Genomic DNA, 12,720 nt, shown 5'->3' with positions numbered 1-12,720 from the left:
CCGGAAATGACCACGATCGGGACGGCGCCCAGAACGGGCACGACGGCATTTAAGTACATTTGCATGCATTTCAATAGACTTAATGGGCTGCCCAGCCAGCTTTACCGGCACCTCCCCCTTTACCATCACATTCGTCAATCCGGAATCGGCACGAAAATGTCCGATTCGGGCGCTCCATCAGTGAATGTTCGTGGGGAGGTAAGTGCGTAGCGTATGACGGCTCTCTGCTCCTTATGGGTGTCCTTTCCGTTGTGACCATTTTCTTTCTCGGATCGGTGGCGGCTCTGCGAGTGTATGGGGGTGGGAGGCTGTTGCTCATCAGGGTCTCTGATGTCCAATTTGAAGCATGGACCTGGGTCTCAGCGCTGACCTTGGGTCTTGAGGATGCTGCTGGGTCCTAGTGCACTCAGCACTCTTCCAGCTGAAGGATGTGCACAAAGCCCTTGCAAATTGCATTGCTGCAGCCTCAGAACTTTTCAAGGAGTTGTGATTCTCGGGAGCATGTGGGTGGGGGAATGGGAGGTCTGTGATTCTGGGGAGCATGTGGCTGGAGCAATGGGGGTCTGTGATTCTGTGGAGCATGTGAGTGGGGGAATGAGGGTCTGTGATTCTGTGGAGCATGTGAGTGGGGGAATGGGGGTCTGTGATTCTGGGAAGCATGTGGGTGGGGGAATGGGGGTATGTGATTCTATGGAACATGTGAGTGGGGGAATGGAGATCTGTGATTCTGGGGAGCATGTGCCTGGGGCAATGGGGGTCTGTGATTCTGTGGAGCATGTGAGTGAGGGTTTGGGTGTCTGTGATTCTGGGGAGTGTGTGAGTGGGGTAATGGGGGTCTGTGATTCTCAGGAGCATGTGGGTGGGGGAATGGGGGTCTGTGATTCTGGGGGCATGTGGGAGGGGGAATTGGAGTCTGTTATTCTGGGGAGCATGTGAGTGGGGGATTGGGGGTCTGTGATTCTGGGGAGCATGTGAGTGGGGGAATGGGGATGTGATTCTGGGGAGCATGTGAATGGGGGAATGGGGATGTGATTCTGGGGAGCATGTGAAGAAATAGTTTCATTTTCATAATGAACATGCAATGGGCTCTCCTTCCAATACTGTCATGGACAGGTACATCTGCGGCAGGCAGGTGGGGGTGATATGTGATATATTCTTCTCTCCTCCCCCACCACCTGGCAATGACCCCCTGGCACTGTCCCTGGCACAGGTTGGCCCTGCCAGAAAAGGAATTGCCAACCTGGCAGTGCCAACCTGTACCAGAGGCGGGCCCTAGGGGGAGCCTCGCATGCGGGGACTAATCTATTTCTGGTGGGGAGGGAGCAGACACAGAGAGTGATGGGGATGCTGGGGATGATGGGGGGGGTGGGTGGGAATGTAGGCGGTGCCAGGGATAATCTAGAGAGTGGAGGGGTTGCGGGGATAGAAGGCCGCAGATTCCTCCATGGTGGAGTGGGGGGGGGGGGGGGGGGTGGTATTAATTTTTGTGTGATTGGGCCACCTGGTTCCTAGTTTTAGGAGTCCCCGAGCGATGGTGCAAACAGCGCCTACTTTTTTTTTGGCAGTTAAAGTGACAAGATCCGGAGAGAAAACTGGCCAGTGGAAGTGGAGAGTTTCACACCAGTTTGATTCTGCCAAATTCTCAGAAGATTCTGCCTCACATCTTGAATATTGGGCTGAATATACCCCTCAGTGCACAGGGTACTGACTGAGGCGAGTGTGCAGCTCTCTATCTGCTCAGCCGGGGTTTCTCTCCAATTTTAAAGCACAATCTGCGAAACAAAACTGGAGGCGTGGTTTCTGCCATCACTTTAGCATTTGAATGGGGCGGGGCCTGATAGAGCCAGCAAGGCCAGCTTCACAGAAACCGAGGTGCCATCTGAAAAGGACACCACAATCTGCAAGAAAAATAAACCCTCCCTACCCCTCCATGGACATGGGGACCTCCCCCCCCCCCACCCCTTCCCCTGGCTCCACACAAGCATTGGGGCAACCCCTCCAAAGCATCGGGTTGAACCCCTCCCCAAAAACATCGGGGCAACCCCCCCCCCCCCCCCTCCTCCCCCCCCCCCCCCCCCCTCCCCCCCCACAAGCATTGTTGATGCTGGGTAGAAATGCGTCATGACTCGGTACTTCTTTTGGATCACATAAATCCTACAAACCTCCTCTGCGAAAGTCCTTTCAAATTAAATATAGATATTTTTGATTCTGGTTAACCGATTGGTATGTGACTGTTGGTGGAATAAGAAACATATTGCACTGTTTAGTTTGAAGAACTGTTACTAACAACATAGTAAATACACCTCATCATTAAATATCCTAGTCACAGAATGATCTCAATGTGTTATTATGGAGCAACCACATTTCACTCAAAATGTGATTCCTTTTTTCTTTTCCTATCACTCTCTCTTCCCTACATCCCCACCCTCCACCCCACCCTTTCCGGAAGGTACAGACTCTGCAGCAATCCAGATGCTGCACAGAAGGAAAAATAGTAAAACGGGGAGATAAGAAAACAGGTCTGAACTGGTCTTGCATACTTCAAAATGGAACGCCAGTAAAACAGGGATTAAGAATGCTCCTTTGCAGAACACCTTTGGTCCGTCCGCAAGCAGGACTCAGGCCTTGCATTCGTTTGCCATTTCAACACACCACCTTGCTCTCCTATCCACATGTCCGTCCTTGGCCTTTTGCAATTTTCCAGTGAACCCCAACGCAGACTGCAGGGACAGCACCTCATCTTCCGATTGGGCACTTTACAAACTTCTGGACTGAACGTTGAGCTCAACAAGTTCAGAACATGCACTCCCCCCTCCACCTTCACCCCATTTCCATTTATTTTATTTCATTTCTTCTTTTAATTTCGTTTATCCATTTCATCACTTTTTATTCTTATTTTTACTTTTCCATTTCTGAAATCTCGCACTCCATCTTGTCTCCACACCCCATCCCACCCCCCTCCTCCAATCCCCCCATCCAACCAACTGTCACGTTCCTCGGGTAGTCCCCGAACAATCTGAACCTTTGTTCTGCCATTCACACATTCCGATCACTTAATGGATGCTTTTAGCACCTTTATCAGCACCATTTACATTTCCTTTGTCCAATTACAGCGCCCCCCTCCCCCACCCTCATAAAAAAGGGCTCTAACGAAGGGTCATCCAGACTCGAAACGTTGTCTCTATTCTCTCTCTACAGCTGCTGTCAGACCTGCTGAGATTTTCCAGCAATTCCTGTTTTTGCGTGAGATAATACTGGTCTGAACTAGTTTTGTATACTTTAAAATGGCACACCAGTGAAATGGGAAAATAAGAATACTGGTCTTGTATATTTAAAAATGGAACAGTGAGAAGTCTCACAACACCAGGTTAAAGTCCAACACCTTTATTTGGAATCACGAGTTTTCGGAACGCTGCTCCTTCATCAGATGAGTGGAGGCCTTTGACCAAAGAAAGAAAATGCCATTGATGTATCTGGTGTATAGCGTCAATTGAAGGTCCTGTGTGGTGAAGAGGTCTTGTTCGAACTTGTGCATGAAGCTGTTGGCATATTGAGGTGCGCATTTCGTCTCACGGCCGTTCCATGTGTCTGGATGAAGAACTGATTGTCAAAGGTGAAGATGTTGTGGTTCAGGATGAAGCAGATGAGTTATAGAATTGTGTCTGGAGATTGGCAATTGTCGGTGTTGAGTACTGAGGTTGTTGCAGCAATGCCATCATCAGTGTAGCGTGCTGAGACGTCCATTGTGACGAGGAGCGTTCCTGGTTCAACTGGTCCATGGGTGCTAAGTTTCTGTAAGAAGTCTGGAATGTCACGACAGGAGGTGGGGGTATGATGGGTTTCAGGATGCCCTCGACATAGCCAGAGAGGTTCTCACACAGGGTCCCATTGCCTGATGCAGTGGGACTGCCGGGTGTGTTGGCCTTGGATATCTTTGGAGGGCAGTAGAGATCTCCAACACAGGGATTATGTGGGATGAAAGCACATAGGATGCTCTGAAGGTTTGGATCAAAGGTCTTGGTCAGTCTGTTGAGTTGGCAGGTGTGTTCTTTGGTCAGATCTGTGGGTAACTGTCTGAACTGTCTGAAGAGTACTGGTCTGAACTGTTTACCCACAGGTACCCGGCCCAACCTGCCACTTCTTCATTATTATTCACTGATGGTTTAGACCCAAATCTGAACTGCCAATCTGATACTCAGAAACAGACATAATCTAACAGGAGTTGAGCTCCTGTTTCTTTAAACCCCTTTGAGTAGGGTTTTCTAATATTATCATTTCTTGATTCAGCTCAGAAAACAGAGTAGAAGATTTCACCTGCTTATAAAACATCCCACTATATATTCTTACCAGGCAGAATCCACAATCTCAGCGCATTTACAGTGATACATTCAGGGCCTGTTTCCTGTTGCCAGCTACATGTGCTGTACAATAACAGGAATAAACTACCCTCCACTTCCTGATTACTCATCTACCAATCATACATCATTGTACAAATCAACTAACTCAGGGCGGACTTTCTCCCCTGTGGTTGGGGGGCCAGATTTGAAAGGAAAAGCATATATTTCAGATTTCATTGTACCATACTTTTTAAAAGATAACCGAAACTTGCATGTACTCACTACTTTCAACAAGAAGTGTCTAAGAGAGTAAAGGAAAAGTAACCTTTGTAATCTTTGCATTGTTAAATTTGCAATGTGAGCACTTGGCACATCATAAATGTCAACGTTATGGGCCAAGTGCTGGTAAATGGGATTAGGTGGGAGTTCAGCACCAGAATTTTCCCGTTCCACCCACTATGGTTCTCGTAGCGGGCGGGGGAAGGGTGGATTATGCAAAGGTCCTTTGGCTTGTAGCAGGAATTTCCGGTTTTGGGGCGAATGCGACCAGAAAATCCCGCCCCAGGTGTTTCTTGTGTATCGGTGCAGACTTAATTTGATTTGATTTATTATTGTCACATGTATTAACATACAGTGAAAAGTATTATTTCTTGCACGCTATACAGACAAAGCATACTGTTCATAGAGAAGGAAATGAGAGAGTGCAGAATGTAGCGTTACAGTCATAGCTAGGGTGTAGAGAAAAATCAACTTAATGCGAGGTAAGTCCATTCAAAAATCTGACAGCAGCAGGCAAGAAGCTGTTCTTGAGTTGGTTGGTACGTGACCTCAGACTTTTGTATCTTTTTCCCAAAGGAAGAAGGTGGAAGAGAGAATGTCCGGAGTGCATGGTGTCCTTAATTGTGCTGGCTGCTTTGCCGAGGCTGCGGGAAGTGTAGACAGATGGATGGGAGGCTGGTTTGTGTGATGGATTGGGCTACATTCACAACCTTTTGTAGTTCCTTGCGGTCTTGGGCAGAGCAGGAGCCATACCAAGCTGTGATATAACCAGAAAGAATATTTTCTATGGTGCATCTGTAAAAGTTGGTGAGAGTCGCATGCCAAATTTTCTTAGTCTTCTGAGAAAGAAGAGGCATTGGTGGGCTTTCTTAACTATAGTGTCGGCATGGGGGAACTAGGACTGATGGGCTGAAGGTCCTCTTCTGTTCTGTATGATTCTATGATTCTAAAACACTTTGAGGCTGAATTTCTTTGAAAGGTACAATAGCGCATCCTGGGAAGGGTGAGGAGTCATTCTGCTGTTTTCCGCCACTTGGCACTCCTTCCAGGATTTTCTGCTGGAAGTGGCATTGGGAATATATGGATTGTTGATGCCATCATTACTTACAAATGAAGGGGAAGACCATCATGTGGCATCCCATGTACTGAGGCAGACTGGGTTTAATGAATGCCCATGTGTTTTGCATTTGCTGTAGCCTTTAAAAAGAAATTGGTTTGATAGAAACAATGAATCATCAAGCAATTGGCTGCATCGGACAAAGCTGGAATCTGGACCCACTCCTCTGTGCCATTCCCACCCTCCCCACCCCACTCTAACAAAAGTGTTTGCACTGCCGACATCATTTTGTTAGTTATTGGCAACACAAAACATTGCAATTTCCCCCTCCCTTACCAAGGTAGTGACAACAATTGCAAAAACATTGAGTACAATCTTAAAAAAATAGCATTTTCACAGAGAAGCGGAAATCTTAACACTCTCACATGAAAAGGGGAAAGGGCAAAGCTTCCTGAAGGTTGTGGGCTCTGACACATTCACACAGATGTTTATATTTAAGAGGCAGAGGTTGAAAATGAAAGGTCTTCCAGCTACAACTTGTGACAGGGAAAATAAAAGAATCTTCTCCACTCCTCCTGCATTATTCCAACTTAAATCAATTTAAAACTTTCAATTGATTATTTGTCAGAGCCTTTGGGGGTGGGGAGGAGACAGCAGCTCCCAGACAAACACATCTGATTTGATTTGACTTATTATTGTCACACAGTAACAGTAGTTGGCCATTTTGTCTCTGCAATAACTCAGAAGTCAACTGTAAAGAAACGCTGTTTATTCATCAAAGCAAAAGTTAAACCACAAGCCTGTGGTACCTGTACATGAATCCCAGCCGGGACAATAGATCACTGGACCCGCTCAGCCTTATCGAAGGCTCGGGATAGGAGTTCCATCTGTGCCTATTACCACGGGAACTCGTATTCCATGAGTCCCAAAGGGAGATCAATTAGAGATTCCCCATGTGAGTGCTGGGGGTTATCACAGTCTCTATTTCACCATCCAATGGAATCACTGCTGAGCTGTGATCTACCTCCATTAACCACCTTTCACCCAGATCCTGCAATATGTTTGGTTACCAAAAATCTATCAATCACAGATTTAAATGTAACAACTGACGTAGAATTAATTTCAGTAAGAAGTCTCACAACACCAGGTTAAAGTCCACAGGTTTATTTGGCAGCACTAACTTTCAGAGTCTCAAGCTCCTTCATCAGGTGAGTGAGGACTTGTGTTCACAAACAGGGCATATAAAGACACAAACTCAATTTACAAGATAATGGTTGGAATACAAGTCTTGACAGGTAATCAAGTCTTAAAGGTACAGACAATGTGAGTGGAGAGAGGGCCAAGCACAGGTTAAAGAGATGTGTATTGTCTCCAGCCAGGACCATTATATCCAACCATTATCTTGTAAATTGAGTTTGTGTCTTTATATGCCCTGTTTGTGAACACAAGTCCTCACTCACCTGATGAAGGAGCTTGAGACTCCAAAAGCTAGTGCTACCAAATAAACCTGTTGGACTTTAACCTGGTGTTGTGAGACTTCTTACTGTGCTTACCCCAGTCCAACGCCGGCATCTCCACATCATAAAATTAATTGCCATTTGTGGTAGAGAGTTCAAAGCTTCCATTCCATTTTCATTTAGAAATGTTTCCAAATTTCGCTTCTTAAAGGCTTAGCTCTAATTTGTTGACTGTGTACCCTAATTTTAAAGTTGTATTCAGTGGAAATCATTGTTCTCCATCTATCCTATCAACTCCCCAAAATATCTTGGCAACTTCATCTCTTGATCATCCCAATTTCAAGCCTGGGAGTACAACCCTGACTTGTGTGATCCCTCGTTGTAATTTAATCTTTAGATTCTGGGGGCAGCATCGAGCAGATGTCTCACCCTGCCACCAAAAAGTCACTAGGTGATGCATTGGCACCAATGTTGGTTCCCCCCACAGCCACTAATGCTCTGTGAAGCCTTAACTAATTGGTGAAAGGATTTCCATCCCTCACTCAGGTGGTAATCCTGCCTCAGAGAGCTGCTGGCCAGTCTAATGTTGTAGTATGCCCTTAAGGGATAGCAGCAACATGACCAGGAAAATCATGTCTCACAAATTTGATTGAGTTTTTTGAAGGGGTAACCAAGAAGGTAGATGAGGGCAGTGCAGTTGACGTTGTCTACAATTGATGACGTAGTGGACAATGAAGAAAGTTATCTAGGATTTCAAAGGGATCTTGATCAATTGGACCAGTGGGCTGACGAATGGCAGATGGAGTTTAATTTAGATAAATGCGAGGTGATGGAGTTTGGTAGATCGAACCAGGGCAGGACTTACTCAGTTAATGGTAGGGCATTGGGGAGAGTTACAGAACAAAGAGATCGAGGGGTACAGGTTGATAGCTCCTTGAAAGTGGAGTCACAGTTGGAAAAAGTGGTGAAGAAGGCATTTGGCATGCTTTGTTTCATTGGTCAGAACATTGAATACAGGAGTTGGGACGTCTTGGTGAAGTACAAGATATTGGGTAAGGCCACACATGGAATACTGTATGCAGTTCTGGTTGCCCTATTATAGAAAGGATATTATTAAACTAGAAAGAGTGCAGAAAAGATTTACTAGGGTGCTACTGGGACTTGATGGTTTGAGTTATAAGGAGAGGTTAGATAGACTAGGACTTTTTTCCCCGGAGCGAAGGATGCTTAGGGGTGATCTTATGACGTCTATAAAATAATAAGGGGCATAGATGAGCTACATAGTCAAGATCTTTTCCCAAAGGTAGGGGAGTCTAAAACTAGAGGACATAGGTTTAAGGTGAGAGGGGAGAGATATAAAAGGGTCCAGAGGGGCAATTTTTTCACACAGAGGGTAGTGAGTGTCTAGAACAAGCTGCCAGAGGTAATAGTAGAGGCGGGTCCAATTTTGTCTTTTAAAAAGCATTTAGACAATTACATAGGTAAGATTGGTGTAGAGGAAAATAGGCCAAATGTGGGCAATTGGGACTAGCTTAGTGGTGAAAAAAAAGGGTGGCATGGACAAGTTGGGCTGAAGGGTCTATTTCCACGCTGTAAACCTCTATGACTCTATGACTATGGCGTTGCTAGAAGGGAAGTATAACGTGCCATCCAGTCTTAGTTTCATTTTTATCTGTGAGCAGAACCCAGCACGGCTCTGATGTCCTCAAGCCAAATGTTCCCGTGTATACAAAGTCTAAACAAATGAACATACAACATGCTTACCCAATCACTTATGAGTGATTGGTGCCTTTATATCATTATATAATAGCACAACATGGTGGCAGCGGTGCGAAGCATCTTTTTCGACTAAACAAAATAGGTGGTAGCCATTCTCTGGTTCACCCCCCAGGCAATATCAGAGTCAACCTGCCTGATCTGAATTCAAATAAAATTTGTCAGTCATCAGTCAACTGATTGATTCTCCATGGCAACACTTTTACATATCAAAATCCACCTGCCAACCAATCGGTACTCTCTTCTTATGCAGCATAGATTGTTGTTCCCTTCACATTTGGTATTCTTGTGAATTGTCCTGATGAGTGCAAGTTGAAACTTGCGCACATTTTCAGCAGTACTCAATATCTGTACGACCAAATAGCTATTACTAACGGCTAGTTAATTCAGAAGTTCACATAAAAATGCTGCTGTGAGAGAATCAGGAACCTAAAATGTATTCATTAAAATACATTCAAGAGATTTCTTTCCTCTATGTATCAACAGTGAATAATTATCAGCAATCATTTTGCTACAATGTAATGCCATTGCATGTAAAAGTGTTTTATGAAAGTTCAGATAAGGTGCTAAATTAATGCAACTCTTTCTTTCAAACTCCTTCCCCTCACAGCCTTGCGCTTCCCTCCATCTTTCAAGCATAAACAATTTAGCCTTTCTTGACTCTTATTGATGTTGGATCGGACTTGCTCCAAATAGCCAGTTCCTTCTATTTGACTTCCCAAAAAAGAAAACATTCTTGTAGGAAATTTTCCATCCAGACTCGCTCACTCTCTCAGTGAAATGCCAAACTTTTGTCTGCAAACGCTTTTGCATGAGAAAATGCTGACCTGGAAAATAGTTCTTGTGCATTCATGGATTATACTCAGAGATAATGCAAAAGTCATGTAATGTGTGTATAAAAACTGAATATATGTCGGGGCAAGGGGTCTGCCTCTGATCCCCTTCACTGTAAATGTGGACTGATGAATTCTCAATTCTGTCTAAAATCATTCAACAATTACAGTGCAGTCATACAAGCTCTTCAAGAATTGCAATGCATTATTTTAAAATAAAATCCCTTAGGTTCACTCTTATTTGAAGGAGTCATGCCAAGTTATTAAGGCTGTTAAAATAAACACACACATCCTTGGCTGTAGAAATGGAAGAATAAAGTACAAAGTCAAAGAATCTTTATAAATCACGTGTTAGGCCTCAGCTGAAGTATTGTGTGCAGCTCTGAGCACAGAGGCTGAAAATATAAGAGCAGCGAGGTTATTCTGGGACTGTACAATACACTAGTTAGACCGCAGCCAGGACATTGTGAACAGTTCTACTCACTACATTACAGGGAAGGATGTGATTGCACCAGAGTTGGGGGAGGGGTAAACCATGGAGGGTATTGCCAGGAAGAGAGAATTTCAGCAATATGGAAAAATTGAGCATTGGCTGGTGTGTTTTTGGAACAACTGAATTGAGATGCATTGAAGAGTCAAGATAGAATCAATAGGAAGGGCCAATTTCATTTATCAGAGAGGTCATTAACCAGGAGAGATAGGTTTGAAGTAATTGGCAGAAGAAGCAGAGAGGAATGAGTAATTATTTCACCCAGACAGTGGTGGGGGTTTCACACCCACTGTTTGAAAGATTGGTAGAGATAGAAACCCTCATTATATTGACAAAATACCCAGACATTTACAAGGTCTTGTGGTGTAGTGGGTAGCGTCCCTGCCTCTGAGCCAGAAGCTTTGAGTTCAAGTTCCACCCCAGTACTTGATAACTGTTACAATGCCAGGAGATATTATGACTGGATGAGAAGATCGTAGAATGGAACCCTGGCTCAAAAGTTTGCAACTTTTACTTTTTTTTGAAGAAAACATGGAGGAACAGAGTCACAAGATCGCTAATTAGTTTTAATAACAAAAAAAATCATTTATTAAACATGAAAAATTCAATTATAATATGATATTCCTTTACTTCCCCCTTGGCATAACAAATGTGCACAAATTGTAAGATTAACACAGATTGCAAAGTATATCTTAAAACTACAATGGTCTCAGTAACACAAAGTTCCTTTAAACACTCAGATGGCTGTGGCAAAACACATATTCCACTCTGAACTCAAGTGAGTGTCTATGGATTTCTCCCCAAAATCTCCACAGATGATCTTTATACTGTGAGTCAAGTTGTCTCACTGAACTCTGGCTTCCATACAAATGATTTCAAATTCCACTTTCAAATCTTCTTTTAAACAGTGCTTTCCCTCAGTTGTTTGTCCATTAAGGATTTGCTTATGGTTTTATACCTTTCCCCTTCAGTATTTCTTTGTCTTCACAGTGGTTTTAACTATTGATTCCCAGATGTTAACAAAATGACATCAAACTCGTGATTTACCCGAGGTCTGGATACCACAGCTGTCTTTTTCACTCACTTTGTGTTTCACTTGAATTCTCCAGAATACTTTGGTCTCTATTTTCTTAACTTCAATCTTGCCGTCCCAATTCCCTGGTTATCTGGGCTGTATCTGATTCTTTCTTTGAGAATTCTGAATCTTTGCAGCTCCCTTGTTCTGTCCAGCTTGTCATTTCCGAGCAAAGTTGAGAGGTGTTCACTCCCCACTGTCATATCTCAACCCATAAATCCCCAAACATGCAAACACCTTTGTCCAGCAGGAATCTAACTATAGGTTTACCCTTCCTTACACAGAAACATTAAATTAAACTCACTTAAAACTATACCTTATTTCTAATATTTACCAATACAAATATAAATCCCCTAAAACTACCTTTGTTTTCCTAACATGGCCAAGGAAGGTGCATTCCGAACACAGACAACAGGTTGTGTTTCACCCTGCAAAATCGTTCCCTCATGCCAATGGCAAGCGATAAGAGTGGGAGAAACTCCTGGTCAGTCATGCTTGATGTGGAGTGGCACCCCTTCAAACTTTAGGCCTCTGGTGACAGGCTGGTGATCTGTTCCAGTAAATACTTTGCTATGGAAACAAAAGAAAGTCTGCCTTCTGCACCACTAGGTGCAGGAAGAGAAACTACAACCTGGACACACACTTGAAGTACTGTAACTCACAGGGAGACAGACCAAGATCTGGAAATTGGAATTAGCTTCAAAAGACCTTTCTTGGCTTGGCCTGTTTGTGACACAATAGTGGTTGTGTCATTCCAAAAAAAGCCTAACATGTGAAAATATTGCTTGATGCATTGATTGACTCCTTCTAGAATAGAACAGAATCAGAGAAACCTCCTGTGCAGAAGGAGGCCATTTGGCCCATTGAGACTGCACCAACAATAATCCCATCCAGACCCTATCCATATAACCCCACATATTTACTCTGCTAATCCCCGACACTAAAGGAAATTTGGCATGGCCAATCAACCTAACCCACACATCTTTGGACTGACTGTGGGAGGAAACTGGAGCACCCGAAGGAAACCCATGCAGACAAGGAGACAATGTGCAAACTTCTGTGCTTCTGTGTTTCACATCTAAGTCAAGAATGAGAAGATGCAGAAGAGATTTACTGGAATAGCATCAGAAATAAGGAACTTGAGCTGTGCAGAGAATAGAGAGAAGTTGTGATGGTTCTCCTTAGAGCATCAAATGTTAATATTTAATATTGTGATGTTGGAGCTAGCATGAGTCAGCGCGTTCGGAAGAGAGACGAAAGGAGAAGAACTTGTGTGAGTAACAGCTGCTCTCTCTCATGTCACATTCAAATACAGCTGCCTGATGCGTGGAACAGGGGAACAAAATGACCAGCAAACTGGGGATAAGTAAGGGCTGTTTTGGAAAGAGGACTGGTTTAGCTATCTATTGCTAGATC

The sequence above is a fragment of the Mustelus asterias genome, chromosome 25 (assembly GCF_964213995.1).
Source record: "Mustelus asterias chromosome 25, sMusAst1.hap1.1, whole genome shotgun sequence".
In the NCBI taxonomy this organism is placed as follows: domain Eukaryota; kingdom Metazoa; phylum Chordata; class Chondrichthyes; order Carcharhiniformes; family Triakidae; genus Mustelus; species Mustelus asterias.
The sequence above is the reverse complement of the archived record's forward strand: the minus strand, read 5'-3'. Positions refer to the sequence as shown.